A 23052-nucleotide genomic window follows, 5' to 3' on the forward strand; every position below is an offset into this window, starting at 1 on the left:
GAGAGAACCATCGACTCATTGCGGGTTTAGAGAACTGAGATGATTCACATACATTGTTTGCCAAGATACCTGATACAGCTTCCACACAAATTGTGTTTCAAATATCAAGACAGTTTTACTCCCCAAAACTACTTTTATTTTTTTTTTTTATTTATTTTTTTTTTCAAAACTACTTTTAGATGCATGTTTTATGATATGCATTTAATATATTCATGTTCTTCTAGGTTAGAATACAGATTTAATTTTATGAAAAATACTACAGTAGCTTTGATGAGATAAGTGTAATGTAGTTTGCTGTATTAGAAATAATGATGATAATATGATGATATAAATGATAATATTACCCTCTTACTGCATTTTAAAATTATATATCCAGCGGGCTTCCCTGGTGGCCCAGTGGTTGAGAGTCCGCCTGCCAATGCAGGGGACGCGGGTTCGTGCCCCGGTCCGGGAGGATCCCACGTGCCGCGGAGCGGCTGGGCCCGTGAGCCGTGGCCGCTGAGCCTGCGTGTCCGGAGCCTGTGCTCCGCAACGGGAGAGGCCACAACAGTGAGAGGCCCGCGTACCACAAAAAAAAATAAATAAGTAAAATAAAATTATATATCCAATAAAATAAACAGGCTATAAACATCCAAAGAGGATTCCTTTATAAGAGGCAATATGGCATCATCAACATAAATAACTCAAATGTGCACAACCACGGGCCCGAGGAATGAAATTTCACATTATACAGTGAGGCTCCCTGAGAATTCTGTTGAGGAAGTAAAGTGACCCTTCTGTAAATAGTCCCTTTTCTGGAATAATGGAGCAAATAGTAGACTTATTAGTGCATATTATTGTTACCAGCCCTTTGATGATTCAACTAAAATTTTATACTTATTATATTTTTGTCTTGAATTGTTCTTTATAAGTGTGAATATCTTTCTTATCTTGGAATTAGTTGAGAAAAAAATGGTACACAGGTACAAATGAATGAATGGTAAGGAAGACACGGTAGTGATCATGAAGGTGCATGATACTTACATGCATCCTTAGGTGGGCACATTTCTGCAGCTTCCCAGGTCTCAACTTCTGTATTTCTTCATTTATGCAATTGAAGTAATAATGTCTACTGTCGAGAGCTGCTGTCAGGATTGACTGTGAAAATGTATGTACAAGCACCTGGCCCAGATCTGCAAAGAGTACACACTAAATGAATATGGCTATCTTTCCTACATGGCCCCTGGAGGTCCCTGCCAGCCCCGAGATTCTCTGTGTCACATGATGCAATGCCTAATGACCATCCATACTGGTCAGTAACACTTGGGTCCTCTATGCATCCCAGAAAATCATAAGAATGTATTTTCAGACGAGGCCTCATTCCACTTAACTCAGGGGATGCCAGTCTGTACTGGTAGAAATATACCTCCTTCACAAGTGTGGATAGGAAATGCAATCCTTTGCCTTTATGGATCCAAGGGACTTAGATTGTCAATGGTTCAAAATTAACTTGTAATTTATTTCTATTTTTTTAAATTATGTAGGCACTATGGAAACAATCCGATGGAAATAAAAATAATGAAGGTGGAGGGTTTAATTGGCCAAAGCACCAGTCTTTATCATGTACTCAATCCACCATTTGCCTTTGAATCTGTAGGTACACCGTACATCAAGAATGGCTAAACCCTATTGGCTATACAAATAACAAATTAACTTTAGTTCTACTAGACTTAATTTCAGGTCTATTTAGGTTTAAATTCAGGCTTTGATTTCTAGATTAAATTCATGCTTATTTGGATTCATGGCCAACTACTTGAAAACTTTGACCTAGTTACTAATCTAAGGAGTTAATGGTTCAATTATCCCGGAACCTTGTGTAGTCCCTGACATTAAAGGCTAGCAGAGTGGACTTCCAACAACGATTTGTTAAGAATATATGAACTATAGCCATCAGGGGGGCCGCCAGTGAAGAGTTACACTGGGCCTGGGACCCTGTTTTCCCAGATGTTCGTGCTTTGTGATTACATCACAGGCAGGGGCCAGATGATCCAGGCTTATAAACTAGCACCAAATGAATCACTGAAGCCGAAAGGGCTCAGAATCCTTTTCATCAGCACTCACAGAGGGGTGTGACAGTCTCCACGATATGAAACAGTAGAGGAAACAAGGAAGCGAAATGTCCATAAACCAGTTCTGAGGAATAGCGTGTTCAACGCCTCTCCTCTCATAAATCAATCTCCAAACATCCAGCTGAAAAGGAAGAAGCTGGAAAAAAAAGAGCTGGGTCTTCCTCTTACGGGGGAGCACTTACACACGTGCACACGCACACGCGAACAATCTTTTCCATTCCAACACTTGCATTTACAGGCAAAGAGAATGAATAAGGTCCTAAAAGATGCACTGACTTAATCAAAGATCAGTGCCACATCCCAGTAGGAAATTCTGACCTCCTGACTCGGTAGCTTGGTCTCTTGCCATTCAGCTTAATAATCCTTGTGGCTGATGGTCCAAAAAGGTTAATGAACCTTAAACATTTCCAGGAATCTATCTGGAATTGGCTGGAAAATTTTCCCCTTGAATATGAATAAAGCATAATCACAGAAATCGTACAAACAATGAGATTCCACACTACTAGATTATCATTTTGAAATATTGGATGTTTATCAAGGAAAATGAGATTTCGGAAGAAAGAGTTAGCTAAGAGTTTATCAAAGTAAATGAGATTTAGGAGAAGAGAAACGCAAATGATTTTCTAATCCCCAAGTATGCAGAATAGCCTAGTCCATCCTCCTGACCTACAGAAAAGAAAGAATTGTAGAAAGTTCTTGTTAATTTTCCATGAAAATACAGCTCACTCAGGAGTTGAAACCAAATCAAGCTCAACTCAAGAAACTTTATACTGCAACACACACACACACACACACACACACACACACACACACACACACACACACACACACACACACACCCCTAGCTCGGTGGTGGCCTGGATTCTCAGCAGGAAAGTCAAGCAGGGCCTTTACTGACACCAGCACCTGCTGCCTTCTGTGCCCTATTTTCTAGATGCCCACAACTTTGCCTGCCTCTCTTAGGGAAACAGCTGCCGAGAGGAGCCTTTGGTGACTAAGCAGAACAGTTCCCATGTGGTAAAGCTTGGGACAAAGGTCAGCTGTGATAAGAATCTCCATAGTTGTGGATGAGGAAGAAACAAAATTAGAAAAGAAATCTCAACCCCGTTGTTCCCGTGCTCTGTACTTACCCACTTAATGATGTCCTTACTATTTTTCAAACTTCCAGTCTGTTGACAAGTGGAAAAAGTTTTCATTATCTGGATGAATGAAGTAAAAGAAAAGAAATGGTTATGTCCACTAACACACTGCCCCCCCCCATTACCTGTACAATTGGTTCTCTTTTCCATGTGGTTTTTCTGATGAAGAACTGATCTCCAATATAACCCCAGCAGAGGCAGACACTCCCCATTCCTATATGACTCTCTCATTCTGTGTATGGTCCATATTATACACTGCATTTAAATGCATATCACACACTCTTAAATTTATTTATTTTTTAAATCACTTCTGTATGTTTATGTGTTTTGTCTTTCCCTTTGTATTTTCACAAAAGAGGGTAGGAAACTAAAATTATCCTTTAGGGTGGGCAGGGACTGTGCCCTGTGCTTTTCACACGTTTTTCTCATGGTAGGTCTGTACATTGCTCCCCCTATCCTCCCCCTTCTCCTCCTTTAACTCTTCCTTCCACCTCTCTCTCTTTCCTTTCACACATACACATGCGCTATTATATACATACTTACATACTTCAGTTTGAAGCCATGTATAGAGAATTAAATGATTTCATCTGATGATAATATGTTAATATCCAGCTTGCTCTATCTATCTATCTATCTACCTATGTATCCATCTATCTATCTATCTACCTATGTATCCATCTATATATATGTGTGTATGTATGTATGTATCTATCTATCCACCTATCTATGTATCCATCTATGTATCTATGTATCTATGTATCTATCTATCTCCACCCCCATAACTTTTCCATATCTAAACAAGGAAGCATGCTTCCTTTTCTTCACAATCCAGTCTAAATCTAACCTTTTCCAGGGTTTCACTATATTTCAGCTGGTCAGAGAGTGATCTCTGATTACTCTCAGCTTCTTCATTTCATTAAAATCATTTGCTATGGTCTCAGAGAGAAGGTCTCTAGGATTCAGGCTTGTAAAATGGCCAGGAAAACCTGGAAATTAAACTTCAAGAAGAAAAAAGAAGAGAATATGTCCATTAACCTAAAAATAGTGCTTAGTCAGTATTCACAAGAACAAGTGATTTGGCTTATGTTTGAGTCATTTTTCACAAACAGTGTGGCTCGCGGCCTGAGTCATAGATTATGAACACAACCAAAATATATGGGCTATTTGGCTTACCCACCTTGTGTATATTCAACTCAAGGTAAGAGTTAGTTTACCTTTGAAAAATATGCCTACAGTGCAATCCAGTTGTTAGTCTTTAAGAACCAGTTATAAACCTGTTCTTAAGACCAGTTGTTTAATTCACAGACATCAAACAAAGCTGTAAAACCAGTTCCTCTATTAGTCTGTAACAAGAAGACAAGAACCTATTTCTATAAATCTTTTTATTAGATTATGTATTTGTCCTGTAAATAGACCTATATTCTCCTACTAGTACCTGCAGTCCACCTTTTTGTAGTTGTTGTATATATAGTTCCCATTTAAGCAACCCATGACTTAATCACAAGACGCTTCACCACAATTTTTGAATGTCATGGCGTCCTCATGTTTTCCACCAACATCTCAGTGTGTTTCTATCCTGAGATGTGTTTACACTCCTGGAAATGGGAAAATACTTCATCAGGCATGGTTGTACTTTGGTCTGAAAGCCTGTGGTTGAAATGATGCCTATTTAAAGGAATATTTCCTGGTTAGATGTATTAACATGTAAGATGTTGATCCATGTAAATTTTTTCAAAAAATTTGAAAGTATCGTGGTAAATTAACCTATTACTATATGGGCTTTGTCCCGAGGTATTTGGACACAGAGAATAAGAAAAACTAAGAAATTCATCGTGTCCATTGAAGTCACCTGAAAAGAAATATAAGAATATCAACACGAGATTGAACAAGTAAGCATGCATTATTATGGGAAAACCCATTTTTATTTCTTTACCATTGACTAAACAGTTGATTATTTTTGAGAAGCATCAAAAATAACTAAACTTTGGAATTTTTCAATCAATTCGAAGAAAATATTTACAAAAATAAGAAGTTCGTTTTGAGCAAATCCAACATCCTCAAATCCTGTGCTGCACTGTCCTTTTGGCAGGCACGGCACTTGGCAAACTGCTACCTGAATTAAGCCAAACGTCTGGCTTCTCTGTACGTACACACAGACACCAGTGGAAAACATCGCAGGTATTAAGGTCTGGGACATGATCAATTCACAATCTCCCACCACTCCTGGACCCTTCATGCTGCCAGGACAACAGCTGGGTTTTCTTAGTTTTCTCTCCCAATTTGTTGTGTTTATTTTTTTCAAACCTTCTCTACTTTTCTCAAGAATAGCAATTCACCTCCTCCCCTCACCGCTCTGTCCTCCTTTAAAAAAAAAAAGAAAGAGAAAGCATCAGCAAGAGCTCTCTCTCCTACACCAGATTAACCATCTATTTGCTTGCATACCCGCATTCTTCTCTGTCCCTACGGATGGGGGCCTCAACGCCTACCTAAATTTTGTTCTTCAAATCTCATTCTCTTGGGTCTTGTCAAGAAGTTATTATCCTGCCGTTTCCCTGGCTCTTGGCTAGTTAGTCTCTCCCTCTGTACAAGCAGGGGTCCCCTCTTCCTCCACAGCTTTCCTTCTGCCGCTTTGGAGGCACATTCCTAGCCCCCAACCGGCAAGATCCCCTCATCTACCTGCCCCTTAATCATTGAGCTGTTGATCAACATCCTTCATCCTTCTGTCCTCTTATTCTTGTATTTTCCACGAGCATTTTCCCCTTCTCCCCTGGTGTTCAAGTCTGCCAGAACTTGTGATACATAAATCGACCACCAGCCCTAAATTCTCTACAGAACTCAAATTCACATTTACTGTGGGACAATGCCTCCAGGGTATCTCACAGTTGTTAAAGATAAGACAACAGCCCCAAATGGAGTCACTTATCTAAGCCCCAAGTCACCAAAAACAGACTTAACTTAATTACAGTTTCAGCTCTCCCAGAAATGGAATCTTAAACCAGTCAATCAGGAATTACCTCACCAGCACTAGGGAGGTCATCTGACTGATAGACCCTTGCTATCCCTTAAAGGAATGTAATCTTGCCATAACCAATCCGTTTTTGTTTTTGTTTTGCCATCAACAAGTGTAACTTCCTTGTTTCTGCTCCCTTCCGCCCGATTCAAGTCTTTCATTTTGTATACCTCCTCAGAACTCCTTTCTCTCTGTTGGATTGGATGCTGCCTGATTCGAATCAATTTTTGCTCAAATGAACCCTTAAAATATTTAATTTGCCTCAGTTTATCTTTTAACACAGGTAACAATCTTTTTAGAATAAAATGTATTATCTTTTCTTCCCATCCGTCCAATGTGACCCTAATCTTTGTTTCATTAAATGCAAAACCGTGTGTGGATGGCTCAAGAAATTTTGGCATTCTACTTGATTTCTCACTCCCCCTTAAACCTACATAGAATCAAATTCCACCACTTCTCAACGTGACTCCAAATATCACTGCAATCCATTCATATCCCTGCATCCCTGTTGCATCCACCCTCTTGTTCCACCATTACCTCTAGCCTACATATTGCAATAGCCTCCCTGCCTCCTGTTTTTCCACGTCTGAGATCTACTCTCCCTCCTGTGGCCACGGAGATCTTTCCACTCAACCACCATGCTACATCCAACAAATTTAACTTGTAAGTCATCCTGTCCTGCATCACCTTTGCACATGCTAACACATTCCTCTCTACCTTTGCCTTTTTAACTCACACTTATTGGTTAGGCTTTAGCTTAGATGTCACTTTCTTTGTAAAAAATTCCTTCACACTATGAGTCTGGGTAAACTGCCCTTCCAGTGGGCTCCTGTCGCATCCTACTGAACTGAAGCTTCCTACCTAGTTGTCTGCATCCACTGAATTTCAGAAACCTTGCCTATCTTGTTCACTGTTGTGGTTCTGGAACCTGGCATACACTGCCTGGCATGGAGGGAATGTTCCAAATAATTCTTAAATAAATTCATGAATTCCTAGATAAGCAAATCATTTTAGAACTAGCTGAAGACTAAATGGAAATAAGTTGGGTTGAGGGAAGAAAATCATTCACTCAGTAAAGTGATGCATGAGGACAAAATAGTCTATAAATTATTTATTATGTCTGTGTTCTATCATACATTCTTAAAATGCATTATAAACACGTGACTTTTACTTGTTTATGATAGATTCCATTTATTCTCATTCTCCATTCCTCCCAGTATCGGTGTCATTTGTCACATAATTTTGCACAGGTCTCTAACTGTGGGCAGGGCACATTTCCCTACCTCTTGACTCTGGTTTCAACCACAACGTGCGCTTTGGTCGATAGATTGATGTGAAGATGATGCTGTGTCCTTCTGAGTCTAAGACTCAAGAGGCCTTGAGTGTTTCTGCTGGTCCTTTTGTGCCTCAGCCTCAGCCAGGAGAATATGGCTGTGCAGACCCACTGATTCCAGAGGAGAATAAGAGACCCATGGAGTCGAGGTCCCCCAGCCAGGATGCTTCAGCTAACCCCAGCCTAGCTCAGCTGACCTTAGCTGACTTGGACCCATTGTTGCTCTATAAAGGCTTATGGATTTAAGCCACTGAGTTTTGGGGTAGTTTTCTTAACACCCAAGTCTTGCAGCAGTAACTTCCTGATATGTCTGTCACTTGAATGTTTGGGTACAGCTATTCCAGAGAATGGTTATGATATATACTTGCCACGGTTCATTAAAAAATAGTGAAGTTGTAGAAAAAATATTTACAATACATATGTCTGCTAAAGAGTTAAATCCAGAATATATCAAGGATTTCCTGGTTAGGACTCCACACTTCCACTGCAAGGGGCACAGTTTCAATCCCTGGTCGGGGAACTAAGATCCCACAAGCCGTGAGGCATGGCCAAAAATTTTTTAAAAAGAAAAGAAAAAAATGAACTCATTGCAAGCAAAAATAAAAAGACAAACAATTTAGAATGGCAAAAACAAAAAAACAAAACCCACCTCAGGCTGGGAGGAACATTTCACAAAAGAAGGAATACAAATGGCCAATAAGCATATGAAAAGGGGCTCAACACCAGTAGCCATCAGGGAAATGCAAATTAAAACCACAATGAGATACTACTTCACACACACTAGTGCAGCTGTTACGCCAAAGCCTGACATCCTGACAAAACAAATATTGGGGAGTCTGTAAAAAACTGGAACACTCATTTATTGCTGGTAGGAGTACAGAACTGCCCGACCACACTGGAGAGCTCCTTTGCCATTTCTCATAAAGATAAACTTACCCCATGACCCCAAATTTCACTCCTAGGTATTACGCAACAGAAGTAAAGACTATCTGTCCACAAAAAGACTTAGAGAAGAATGCTTATTGCAGGCTTATTCATAATTACCTTAATCTGGAAAGATCCCACGTGTCCATTAACAGATGAATGGATAAGTAAATTGTATACTCCTAGTGGAATGCTTCTCAGTAAAAAGAAATGAACCCCTGACACACAGAACAATTTGGATCAATTTCAAAAACACTATATGAAGCAAACAACAAAAAACAAAAACCCATAAATAGTACAATTCAATTTATGTGAAGTTCAATATAGGCAAAATGAATTTATGTGATAGAAACTAAAGTAGTGGTTTTTCTCTTGGTGGGGAGGGGCACAGAACTGACTAGAAAAGGGCTTGAGAGGGTTTTCTGGGGTTTTGGAAACGTTTTCTATCTTTGGTGGGTGGTGGTTAAATGCAGGTATACAATTGACAGAAGTCTTTAGACTCAATATTTAAGTTCTATGATTTATTGTATTTAAATTATATATCTACATCAATAAAGCTTGTCCTGGCCAAAGAGGGTAGGGAAAATATACAGATAGATGAGAAAGAGAGAGAGACAGAGAAACGCACACAGTGACACAGGGAGAAAGAAAGCAATCATCGAAATTCAAAACGACACTTCAAGGTGATAGTTACCGTAAGTTGCACCATAAGATAAGAGAAGGTGCTCTCCCTACACAAAATTTAATAACGAAAAGAAATAGTGCTTTTTACAGAGTACACGTGGTCTTTGTGAAATGAGTGAACGCTTCGAATGGTCCTGAGGAGCCTCAGCGTGACCTTCCAAAGACCTACTGCCTCAAGAAGAAAAACAGCAACACATAGAGCACAATTTGGTCTCAACAAGACGTAACTGTACAAGGTAGCACGAGACAGGGAGATGCTTGAGGTGGACAGACCCTTCCCTGCCTGGCAGAGCACAGGTAGAGCTAACGCTCAGGAGTCAGGTTTCCTCGAATTGAATGGCCCTGGGCAGCTGCATCTCCTTACTGGACATTTTTATCTGGTACAGCCTTGGCACTGCTTGTTTGCTTGCTAGTGTGAGGAAGGAAAAAAAGACTTTTCCCCTGCCCTTCTACGTTCTCCAGCTGGGGCCTGAAAATTAGACTGACAGAAGACAGATTGACCAGAGAACAACAGAGCTTATTAACATGCGCAGCACACACATACCTGTGGAAGAAACTCAGTGATGAGTAACTCAGAGGTGGTTAGAACTTGGACCGATAGAGGATCTTAACAAAGGGAAATAACAGTGTAGGGAAGGGATAAGACAAAAGAAAATGGTTTTCAGGCTTCTAGGGGCTGCAAAGCTGTAGGGAGGTAAATATGCAGGGGAAACTAACTGGCGATAAGGCATCTGAGCGAGGTTGGTTGGTAAGATCCGTTTCGGGGCCTGCTTTACATCTTTACGGCCACAAAGCTTCCCCAGGAGAGGGGACTTGATTCTCATTTGCCTCCGGCTCAAAATAATCCATATGCCAACGTGGTGTATTGGGGTATATGGTACCTTGTGATCCTCTACGCTAGCTAATGAAATGAAATGAAACTATTTCTATTTAGGGCCAAGTCCTTATTTTTACTAATCTTTGAACCCAGGGATCAACAAACTTTAGCTCTCATCACTCTGTTCCATGTTCTAAATCCTGAACACGCGTGCGTGTGTGCACGCGTGTGTGTGCGCGCACGTCTGCCCCAGTTTATACTATGGTGTAATAGTTTTGTTTAAAATGCCCCAATCCTTCATGAGAGTTGATATCACTGCCCTCTAGATGGGTTCGCCCTAATCATTCTTCCTTTATTATTTACACTTTCTTTGCTTAATACCATAGATGAATTTCTGAGGAAATTGTGTATAAATCATTTGTCAAATCATTTTCATGCACTGGCAAGACTCTATTTAAAGGACTTGCTATTTAGAGAAATATTATTCAGAACCTCTATATAATTGTGGCAGTGTCCCTGGTTACAAAAGAAGGAGTACGTTCATTTTCTCAAAGAGGAAGTGAATGCATTGGGAAGGTATCTGGGGCTCAGAGGAGTAACAGCGTATGTTCCAAACCAGGTAACGGCCCCAGAACACCGTGTGGCGAGAACCACAGCCAAAGAAAGTCACATGCAGGCACAGGACACGCACACGGCAGCGGCCACTAGAGTGACCGCGGCTTCATCCAGCGCCCTCGCCCCTGGCTTGTTCTCTCCGGCATCAGAGGCCACCAGAAGGTCCGACCGTCCAAGGGACTGTCCCCGACCTGGATCCCCCTGCTTTGATGAATGGGGAGTAAGGATGATTTGGACCCCACACGTTCCAGAGATTTGGACTCTACCCACCGATCCAAAGGCACAGGAAGTCACATCCTCTAAAGAGTGATCCTTTAGGGACTGCGAAGTGTGAAAAAGGACTGGCAAAGAGGGAAGGGTGCTGAGCAGCCCCCAAATGGACAAATGTCAACTACAACTTCTTCCATAACTGATGAGCCTCAAGTCCATTCAATATGGAGGTATAATTTCTTTTACCTATAAGACTAAAAGACACGTAAGATTAAAATACCCATGGTGAGTTACTAAGAGCTCTGGAAAGTAGTCTCTTATTCTGTGAGTTGGCCTGTAAACGGATTTAACCTATATAGAGGATGCTTGGCAATGTCTAACACATTTAAAACTGTGTTATCGCTTTGAATCACGGTTGACTTTCTAAGGTTTCACCTACAGCTCTCCTAACACATACCTGCAAAATGGATTTACGAGGGTGATCTTGGCAATATTGTTTATACAGCAGAAAACGGAGGAAGCAGTTTAAATTGTCTTCATCAAGAGAAACATTGACAGGCAAAAGATGCGACCTCCAAACAATGAAACAATAGACAGCTTTTAAAAACTTCGTAGACGTGGAAAGATCTCCACAGAATCTTGTGTTAAAAAAAGCAAGTTGTAAAACATCATGTATACTATGGACACGTGTGTTAAACTAAATAGGTTAAAGACAAAAGAGCGGATAAAAGAAAGGCATATATAACATCTATGCTTATATACATACGTGGACATCTTCTTAAAGGATCCACGAGAAACTCTCATTCGGTTTTGCTTCTGGAGAGTGAACAAGAGGTTTAGAGTAGGAAAGAAACTTTTCATTGTAAATCCTAACTAGTGTTTTTAAAACACATATTGTAATACTTTTTCAATTAAATTTTAAAAATAAAAGGGGTTTTACATTGCATATGTTTGTAAGCTGAATACCCAACATGTATCTTTTACTGAAGGAAATACCTGCAATAATTGGTAAAAGAAGAGGAGTCAAATTCCTTAAGCAAAGCTAGATTATTGCAAAATCCATAATAACCATAAGTAGCTCATATTACGTATATAAATTAAATTTTATAAGCTATATAATGTTTACTGACAGGAAACTCCTGTCCAAAACTGGGAATCAGAGAAGTTAAGTGATTGGAACATCAGAAGCAGCGCAAGTGGGTCAAGAATATTCCTGATCAGACTGCTAATCCCGTTTTTGTCCCAAGACACGACTGAGCTGACAGAGCAACTTTATTTTCTCCCAAAGCTTCAATACAAACTTAACTAGGATAAATTGTGTTGTTTCCCTCAATAAATACTGATGAACTGATGTTCACATAGCTTCGTGAAGAAACTTACCACTAATCCACCTGAAAGAATTGACCCCTCCATGGACCCGTGTCTCAACAGATTAATAAACGTCAAGCAATTTTATACTCAACGTTTTGTTTTGCGAATTCAATAACATTCTTGATTGTCAAATCAGTGATTAATTTTGAATTCTAAAGTACTGGGAGTACATTTTATTATTACACATACAAAGTTGTAGAAGGCAGATTTTGAAAACTATATTTAAGCATATTTAGTGAGTTGAATGTGAAGAAAGAGAAAATTCAATCCCCCACCTTGATTATGTGTTTAAGCAGTTACGTTGAGAACAAGCAACGCTTGAATTTTTTCAGACTAAAATTAATAGAATAAGTTATCGAATGAAATAAGTAGCTACATTTATCCTTCTTGATAACAACAACTAACCATGATAGGGGCAATCCATCTAGAAAAAAAAAGGGGGGGGACTCAGATGGCTTTGGTGACAGGATAGTCTTCCTAAGCATCTACCTTTAGTTTTAAAATGTGGTACTAAATAGTTTAATAGTGTTTAGAAATAGTTTTGAGCTTTAGTTTACATGTAGCCAGTTCGAATGCATTCAAAGTTAAAAATACTTTAAAAACTTGTGCAATGCCATTTTTGTCAAATGCCTTTTTATTAGCAATTCATGCTTTAAAATACATCTGGAGGGCTTCCCTGGTGGCGCAGTGGTTGCGAGTCCGCCTGCCGATGCAGGGGACACGGGCTCGTGCCCCGGTCCGGGAAGATCCCACGTGCCGCCGAGCGGCTGGGCCCGTGAGCCATGGCCGCTGCGCCTGCGCGTCCGGAGCCTGTGCTCCGCAACGGGAGAGGCCACGACAGTGAGAGGCCCGCGTACCGCAAAAAAAAAAAAAAAAAAAAAAAAAATCTGAACATCTTACTAGGTTCTCGCGCTCCATTATATGGGTTCCCATGCTCCACTAGATTGATCGGAAGCTCTATTTTAAGAAATTAATCTACATTGGTGTCCAATCGTTTTATATGGCACCAGAAACAGAAAAAATAAACAAGCAAACACACTGGTATTCCACAAACTGTAGGGTAGCAGTAATGACCTGCCCATATAGTAGATTTATGTGCATTTTAAAATAAAACCTCTTCCAATTCTCAACTACCCCAAAAAGTGCTTTCCTATCAAGTGTTTTAATTTCTGAATTTGTGTGAATATTTTTCCCCTGGATACTCAAGGTCACTAAGCTATAGCCCTGCCCTGCCTGTCCCTGCAAGCTGTTTTATATTTTGATCAATACTGAAAACATGCACAGACCTAGGGATTTGCATTTCTGTATGAGGCCTTTATCCAGGGTTGCCAGATTTCACGAATAATGTCCCGGGTGCCAGCTAAACTTGTATCACAGTTAAACGATGAATAATTGTTTTGTGAGAGTATGTCTCAATTGTTTATCTGGAATTCAAGTTAAACTGGGCCCTGAGGAGTAATTTTAGGAAAAGTCCCATGAAACTTTGTATTAATACATTGTTGAGGACATTGTTTATTCTACTGTGTAGCTTCTTTCTCACAGAGACCAAACATAGGGTTTTTGTTTGTTTGTTTGTTTGTGGTTTTTTTTTCTCCTGGTCTTAATGCCAGGGAGCCTTGGTTGTCTTCTGTGAAACTATTTGCTTTTATTTTAGAAGGTCTTGGTCAAGGCACAGGAGCCCTTCATCAGTCTACTGTTTTCACCCTGGCTGCTGGAAGTCTTGGAGCCACCTCTGTGGCCCATGCAAGTGTAAGAGAGCACGTGGGTACCATGTTTATGCATATTTTTAGCTGCTTTTCTGGCTCCATTTTCTGGCCCCATCTTGAGTTTCCTTTCTTCTGTTGCTTCTACTTTGTTATTGTTATTTTCTCAGTTTTTGTTATCATTTTTAGCACTCTTCAAAAGTCTTGGGGACAGGGTGTGTGAAGAAAAATAAACAGACTAAACCTGCAGCCTTATTACAAAAATAGTTTGATAATTTGGCGTGGAATTCTTTATTTTGAATTGCATCTAAAATGGTTTTGTGACGAAAGATTTACTGAATTGCTACGAGGAGGTTGACCTGGGTCCATTTTGAAGGTGGTCCCACAGCTGAAGTCCCAAAGCTGGCCATGGAGTAAAGACCCAGCGTGTTTCCATGCTCCATTCAGGAAATAAAATGTCTGAATTTTTCACCTGGTGTTTTGTAGCCTCTTTCCTTCATTACCACCTCTAAAATCATCATTTTGTTCAAATAACATTTGTATTAATATCACGTTTCCAGCCAAATAAATATCCTACCTCCTGTTTCTTTCTTTAACCTCTAAGTTATCAGTACACAGATAAGCCATCTTATACCTCCTTGTTGATGGGGAAACAGGACGGCTGTCCATATGGGATGCTTTGTGTGTAGTCCCATGTGAAAGTCGAGTTAATTGGGCAGAAAATTAAGGGATTCAGTCGGTGCAAAGGTTAAAATTCGAGCACTTAGTTTAGAGCCGGAGTCCAAGTTAACTCTTGGCTGACTGATCTCCCACGGCAAAGTGTTTATGATTTGCATTCCCATTTTTACTACTTTCACTGGCTTAAAGTGTCTTACATTTAATTTCTTTAAAAATATTTATATATATGGAATCTAAAAAAAAAAAAAAAAAGGTGCTGATGAACCTAGTGGCGGAGCAAGAATAAAGATGTAGACACAGAGAATGGACTTGATTACACGGCGGCAGGGGGAGGGGAAGCTGGGGTGAAGTGAGAGTAGCATCAACATATATACACTACCCAATGTAAAATAGCTAGTGGGAAGCAGCCGCATAGCACAGGGAGATCAGCTCGGTGCTCTGTGACCACCTAGAGGGGTGGGATAGGGAGGGTGGGAGGGAGATGCAAGAGGGAGGGGATATGGGGATGTATGTATATGTATAGCTGATTCACTTTGTTATAAAGCAGAAACTAACACACCATTATAAAACAATTATACTCCAATAAAGATGTATTAAAAATAAATAAATATTTATTTATTTTATTGAAGTATAGTTGATTTATAATGTGCTAATTTCTGCTGTACAGCAAAGTGATTCAGTTATACATATATATACATTCTTTTTCATATTCTTCTCCACTATGGTTTATCACAGGATATTGAGTATAGTTCCCTGTGCTACACAGTAGGACCTTGTGGCTTATCCATCCTATATATAATAGTTTGTATCTGCTCATCCCAAACTCCCAATCCAGCCCTCCCTCACCCCTCCTCCCCTTTGGTAACCACAAGTCTGTTCTCTATGTCTGTGAGTCCGTTTCTGTTTCATAGATAAGTTCATTTGTGTCGTATTTCAGATTCCACATATGAGTGACATCACGTTTGTCTTTCTCTGTCTGACTTACTTCACTTAGTATGATCATCTCTAGATCCATCCATGTTGCTGCAAATGGCATTATTTCGTTTCTTTTTATGGCTGAGTAATGTTCCATTGTATACATGGACCACATCGTCTTTATCCATTCATCTGTCCATGGACATTTAGGTTGCTTCCATGTCTTGCTTTGTATCGAATTTCTTAAATGGCTTATAAAAGCTATCACCTTGACCATGTCACGGGAGGCTGTCTCTTCCATTTCCGTTTTCTCTCGGTTGACATCAAGTAATAGGAATATGTGGGAAGTTAGGGGGAGTTGGAGATGTGGAATTGGATGCATGGCTCCACGCATCAGTACACAAGCAATGAGAACAAATAAAAATTAAAAGAATAGTTTTTTAAAACGACTCTAAAGCACCGTGACTTAAAAAAAAAAAATGTGGCATGGAGTTTTTAAACTTCCTTAACTAGAATACCTTGGGTAGCTCATAAAAAACCAACGCTCAGTACGAAATATTTAATTCTTTAAATGATGAAAAACTAGCAAAATCATTTAAAAGAGCGAAGTTAAGCTCGTGCCTCTGGAACGTGGCCACGGAGAGACAGAATCAGACAAGCTGTTAAGAAAAACGCTGGGCTGGGCTGCAGAGCACAGTGCTGGTCTCCCTCCCCTTCTGCCTTAAGCTCGTTCACCTCTGATAGCATTTCCGTCTGAGACTGGAAATAGCTCACATTTCAACCTCAGTTTGACCCCTTTCTGGAGTTTCTCTCACTGCACTTTCTGGTTTCATCAAGAGAGGTCACTGTGGCACTACTACTAATAACACTCTCTTCAGCTCCCAAAACAATAGAGAAGTGCAGTCAATCAGTCAGTCAACAACCACGTATTGGATGGAATCAGGCACCATAGCCAGGCAGTAGGGGCGAAGAGGTGGGTAAAGGATGTGGTCTGGATCGCATGGGAATGTCGGGAAGGAGGAAAAGAGGATACAGTTAAACAGGCTAAACCGGCGAATTTGGACCAGATCACTGGCAAAAGCACAAATACCCTCTTTGCCTTCGGGAGGCGTTGTGCTTAACAGCTTCATGTAACGTCTCAAACAGGAAGAGCTACCTTTTAAAAGATTGGATTAAGTCGCATCATTCAAATCCTGTCTATATTTCAAAATACCTTGGAGGCATTTCTTCAAAACAAGCAAGTAAACAGACCAAATAATTCTCATGGGTCTCTTCCTTTGACAAATAAACCCCTATGTTATTATCCGTCTTTTATGAACGGAGGTCCCTACATCAGGGAACAACGGTCAACCCATATCCGTTATCCATACCCCGGCCCCCCCAGAGTGCGGAGGGGCTCTCAAACTTGGTTGAGGGTCTTTTAGAAATCCCCAGGCCAATTACACCAGAACCACGAGGGTGCGGTGGGGGGCATTAGTATCGTCTGCAGCCCCCGGGAGAGTCCAGGGTGCAGCCAGGGCGGACAGCCTCTGCCCGAGGATGGCTACAGCTGTGGTCATCAAATTGTATTGTCATCCAACACTGAAAATGAGATTGTATAAATGATTTAAGAAAGAGCCCACTTCACAGAAATGGAGGAGATGGTGGGGTTGTGAGCTCGTACCCTTTCGAAGGCTGACAACCGCTCTCCGTGGGTCACGTGAAATGAGATTTATGTCAGTAGAGCAGAAACTGTTTTTTCTGTGTGGTTAAGTATTTCTTCGCCTGGTTAAATAGGCAAACAAACGTGGGGTGGGGAAAGGGGGAAAGGAGCCGGTTTTGATTGGCTTTGTGTCCCTAGGCAAGAGGGCTCCCTTTCCCTCCGTTTGGTCTCAAACAGAAACGGCCTCCTGTCTCTCGCCCCTGCTCTGTAATTGATTACAGAGACCTTTCTACCCAGCATACTCGCTGGTTCTCATCCCAACAGGGAAAGGTACACAACTTTATTTTTACTTCTTCCTTAAGTGAAACGACTACTCTTTTCATGAACGTGAGCTCTAAGCTATGTGAACACGAGGTGCACGAAGAGAATCGGTTTTAGTTAAAAAGCTTGTGTGAAAAGGTAGTTCATTGCTATCTGCGGAGATTCTTTTTAATGCATAAAAATTGCTACAGTATTTTCCACTACATTATGGACAAAGTATGGGAAAGTAAAGAAAAGAGTGTAAGTCGACTGAAAATTGTTCAGCTTCGTTTATAGTAGAAGACCTCAAACGAAAGCAATAACGAAGTTACAGTCTGAAATTATTTTTAAAATTGTAGTGTGTAGTACTGGTAAAGATGTAAATGGAACTGGTATATCTGTCCATTTCTGGAGACCACATAAAGTGGCAGAAAACATTTGAAAAATAATTTGAAAATACTTTTTTAAGAGCTTTCGACATTCATATCCTAACTAATAACAACCAAGTAATAGTAATATAATACATGATATATGTAATATTATGTTTAAACACTATGAAAGAAAACTAAATGTTTAACATTTACAGAGCCATATGTAAATGCAGAGAAAACCCACAAAAACAATACCTTTTCTTAAAATTAAAATCAGAAAATAGAGCAAGAGTATACATTTATTTAAATCTTCACAAATAAAAATATTTGGAAAATAAATCAATATAAATATCTAACAGTACATTATGTAAGTAATTATAAATCTACATACAAGGTATTACTGATAGGCTGAATATGTTAAAGCCATTCGTTTCATAATTTAAAAAGTACCTGTGAAGCAACATAAAAAAATGGTCATGCCATTCATATATATGATCACGAATGAGTCCACTCCAAGCTCAAGGTACAAAGATGAGTTGCTTAAGATCTGGATAAGGATGAGAAAAATCAAGTGGCGTGCACTCTTTGCTATAACAGAGGTGATCATTATTACAGGACTTGAGATGGAGAGACAAACATTCATATTGCAGGATTTAGCAAGGCTTTAGAATGAAGAAGGGAGCATCTGAAATAAAACTGAAAAGGACAGTACCAGCAAGCAGATATTTGTGTAAAGCAGGCTAACCACCTATAGAATGCCGATCAAGCAAAGGGAGAAATACACGAATGCAGAAGGCATGGTGGAGAAGTGAAAATAAATCATCTTGTTGAGAAAAAAATTCATACCTTCTTACCCAGTAATTCATTCATTCATTCAATCAGCCAACATCTATTGAGAAGCTACTTAGACCAGACACTTCCTGGTATATGTTACAGTGGTGAGTAAGACACCATCCCTGCATTCCAGGGGCACATATTGCAAAGCATAAGACGGAAAAGAAGTGTTAGATTAATATAAGTGCAACACACTGGTATTGGGTGGCTATGCTTCCCAATAGTTATTATTAGATTTACTGACAATAAAAACCTTACGAATTGGAAATTCTGTGTCAGGCCTCTGTAGTTTGGCAAAAGGGTAACAATGTAGGCATCAACACTCAAACTACAATTGCACTCTTGCAAGTAAATTTCCAACCAGAAGGAAGAGGGGATTACAGCATTTCTGAACGTGCCTGTGAGCCAACAGTCTTTCACTCATGAGACTTTCTCCCCCTCCCATTTCTGTCCTTCAGGGTTCTACCTGGGTTTTGAGATTTAGTAGCACATCCCACCGTCCTTATTTAAGAAAAGCCATTTCGTTTAGTGAAGAAATAGTCGCTTGGTACTTATTCTATGTTGGACATGCTCTCCGGCCCTGGGGACACAGCCGAGAAAGTCTCGTCTCTGTCCTCAAGGAGCACGGGGTCTCGTGGAGGAGACCAAGGATGGGGTGATCAGTACAGACAGGTACCCACTCCAAAATCGGATGGGGGGATCAGGGCCAGATTCCTGAGGGAGGTGTGATTTAAGCAGGGTTTTGAAGGGTTAGTAAGAGTTAGTCAAGTTAAGAGAAAGTGTGGAACGGTAGAAAATATCAAATAAGCAAGGCTACAGTGACAATGAAGATCTTATTATTTATTAAGCTCTTATACTGGATGTCATACATTTTATGTGCGTTGATCAGATTTTAGAAGAACCTTGGTGAAGTAGGTATCAGTACTGTCGACATCATTTCTATGTTACAGACAAAGATACTGAGGCACAAAGCTATGAAGAAGTGAGCCTCTAGATCACTGGAGACTAAGTAGGTGATTCTACCTCTCACGGGGCCGGGCCCTTCTCCCCACCTACAACTCATGCTATCGGCTGGGCCACACCTGGTTATTTTCTGTTCGTGAATGTGTTTGGTGTCCCGTCTACGCTGGATGATCCAGAGAGCTGCCCACCACACGTCTTGTTACGACATTGACATTTACCTTACAGGAGAGCCTAGGCTTCATTCCGCCTGTTCGTTGAAGAAGAAACGCCTGTTTTCAGCAAACCAGTGATTTTTTTTTTTTTTTAAGTAAAGAAAAAAGAAATCCTCTTGGGAGAGATGATACAGGTCTCTCTCGAATGTTAGAGAAGCGTCTGAACATAGTTAATTTTCCTTAAGTATTTCTTCGTGTTTGCAACTGGCATAAATGTCTCCAGAATGTTCTTAAAATCTTGTACGTGATTTATTTGCTGATAATAAGTTGTCTACATTTAATCCATCATTTTTCAGGTAATACATTTATCTTCCTAAAACTATCTTTCTCAAACTGTGATAGGACGTTTTCCGTAGGAGTCAAGGCCAGGTGGCGTTGCTGTTACACATGGGTTTTTTCAGTGATTCTGAAGTAAGAGGCTCTCACGCCACAGGCCCCATGGTACCAACTGGTTCTGCCCTTCTGAGTCTGGGGTCTTACTGGGGAGCTTTTGACTTTCCAGATGAACAGGTGCTAACCTATTTTTTCTGCCTCCTATGAAAACTTCTGTACCATTTTAATCTTATAAGGTCCAGGCCCAGGGATTCGATGTGTGGTGCACGGAGCTTGGTAGCCGAGGGCAATGGGTAAAGCAGGCAAAGGGGAGAAGGAGGGGCCGTGAGAGTCCCCCACACAGCGAAGGCCAATGACACCCTCTGATTTACCCAAGAGAGGACACTGTGTGTATTTCTCAAAATGCAGATGCCTGGGCCCCAGCACCGACCTAAGGGCTCATTTCAGGGGAGACGGGAGGGAGGGTGTGCAGATACCTGTGCTTTGAACACATTCCCAGGTGACGCTCACGCACAATAAAGTCTGAGAATCATTAAGATAAAATGTTGGTAGGACAAGCGTTGTTTTTACATGTAATTACCCTTGTTCTTAAGAAAATATTTCCTGTGTCCAAAGTCCAGAAAATAACCTTGAAACTTTCAACTCGTCCAATCGCCTCTATTGGAAGACCTCCCCCACAAAAAGGCAGTGTAAAATTGTGTGGCAAAACCAACTTCATTTTCTTTTCTTTTCATATTTTCATATTCTTTTCAACGAAGCTTAAAGAGACACTCATCAGTGCTTTCTAGTTTTTATTGCAATAAATTGGGTTTCAAGTGGTTACGTCAGGTCAGTGCAGTTCAAATGATCTGATTCAGATCACTGCTTTGGTTTGGATTTGTATCCAGATCTGAGCATATCACATTTCTTTTTAAGAAGCTGTTTCCCTTTCAACCATTTTTTTTTTTTTTTTTTTTTTTTTTTTTTTTTTAGCCACACCACGAGGCACACAGGATCTTAGTTCCCTGACCAGGGATCAAACCTGTGCCCCCTGAATTGTGAACGTGGAGTCTTAACCACTGGACTGCCAGGGATGTCCCTGTTCTCAACCACTTTGATGCCTGAAATTCATTTTTCTCAAGCGAGGCTCAAATGCTAGGGCTCTGAGACATCTTAACACACCAAAATGTAAGGTGCACATGCAGAGCCTTCCGGAGAAGGGAACATTTAGACTGACTACCAGAAGCACAGCTACTGTAGCTAAAGGAACCACTAACTCCAAGTCTGGCCCCCGGTCTGAAAGGAACAGAGGAAAGATTGTTTCCCTTTACCCAGATAATAGATCAAACTGGGGAGAACTGATTAATCCATGAAAGCCTTTCAGCCAGACTATATTTGCCATACGGAAAAAGAAAGGCATTCTCTTTTAGCTCCTCTGGGCCTCCTCCCCAAGCTGAGCTAATTAAGGGTCACTTCAGGATCTTCTGAGTTTTCTTTGGTGGCTTCAGAGGGGAAAGGTAGGAGGTGGCTTTGAACAAACAGGAACCTCACCCATAAAGCCAATCTCAAATTTCAACCTCAGTTCTTTTGCCAGCTAAAGCATCCACATAGAGAAGGGAGTGGGCCATTATGCAGGAATTCACCCTTAGGGAGAGACAAAACCCCAACAAGCACGGAATAACAAAAGGTAATCTCAGAAACACACTGGAAACCTTAATCCTTTATCATTGAAGATAACAAGACCAAACATTGGGTCCCTCTGGTGGAAGGGTACAGCACGTACTTAGGCATACGGAGTTGGTGTTCTCCAAATTAAAACCAGAGGTCATCTGAAATATCTTGAAAACTTTCCAGTGTTTCCCAAAGCCTCCTCTGGTTCTCTTCAGCTTAGAGCCTCGCAGTGCTGACCCCTGCTAGTGGTCTTGGGATGTCACCGGGTGATTCTGTCCTCAGCTCCACCTGACATCCTTAAGCCTGAAGGCGTTTTCTAGGAGGATTTGAAGAACAGCCAAATGGAAGCCAAACAGGCAGAAAGCATAGCAAGAGATTAGTTCATATTAAATATGTGTGTTTCGGTGCCCTGCAGGGCAGTATGGTACATGCAAAAGCTATTTGGAGGTTTACTTTGCTTTTATAAAGTTGATAATAAATTTACTAAAGTTACACATTTCAAATTCAAACAGTTATTTCTCTAAACATTTAAGGTTGGCCCTCATCTGACGAATCAAACTCGTAATTGTTGAGAAACGTCAGTCCTCTTTTTTTTTTAACCCATTAGATTTTTTAAAAATTTTTATTTATTTTTGGCTGCGTTGGGTCTCCATTGCTGCGCGTGGGCTTTCTCTAGTTGCAGCGAGCAGGGGCTACTCTTCGTTGCAGTGCATGGGCTTCTCATTGCGGCGGCTTCTCTTGTTGCAGAGCACGGGCTCTAGGCGTGTGGGTTTCAGTAGTTGCGGCACGTGGGCTCAGCAGTTATGGCTTGCGGGCTCTAGAGCGCAGTCTCAGTAGCTGTGGTGCACGGGCTTAGTTGCTCCGAGGCATGTAGGATCTTCCCAAACCAGGGCTCGAACCCGTGTCCCCTGCGTTGGCAGGCGGATTCTTAACCACTGAGCCACAAGGGAAGTCCCAGAAACTTCAATCCTTTTAAACTTTCCATTGCTATTTGTAGTCTTGCTAAGATGCCTATTTAAAAATCATGGGACTGTTTCAAGTGCTTAAGTATTCATTTTATATTGGAATTTAAGGCCAGAATATCTTGAATGCTTTCCAAGAAGTGTATTAATTTCCCAACTCACATGACCACTATCATCATTTTTGAGATGAGAAAAACAAAGAGTACTTGCCCAACATCAAAACCAATCAATATAAAAGCTTATATAAAAAAAACAGGTATTCAGGCTCCAGAGCTACA

At 40.6% G+C, this 23052-nt stretch overlaps 1 long non-coding RNA gene across 1 annotated transcript in view; it reads right to left on the bottom strand.

The window, feature by feature from the left end:
* LOC136792063 (uncharacterized) overlaps positions 1-23052 on the bottom strand; it is a 35254-nt gene that overhangs the window by 4339 nt on the left and 7863 nt on the right. The window contains exons 2-4 of the long non-coding RNA XR_010835224.1: positions 4092-4245; positions 3239-3307; positions 1024-1172 (exon numbers count right to left, since the gene is read on the bottom strand). This is a non-coding gene — a long non-coding RNA (uncharacterized lncRNA). The remainder of the gene's footprint in view (positions 1-1023; positions 1173-3238; positions 3308-4091; positions 4246-23052) is intronic.

The sequence above is a fragment of the Kogia breviceps genome, chromosome 11 (assembly GCF_026419965.1).
Source record: "Kogia breviceps isolate mKogBre1 chromosome 11, mKogBre1 haplotype 1, whole genome shotgun sequence".
NCBI lineage: Eukaryota > Metazoa > Chordata > Mammalia > Artiodactyla > Physeteridae > Kogia > Kogia breviceps.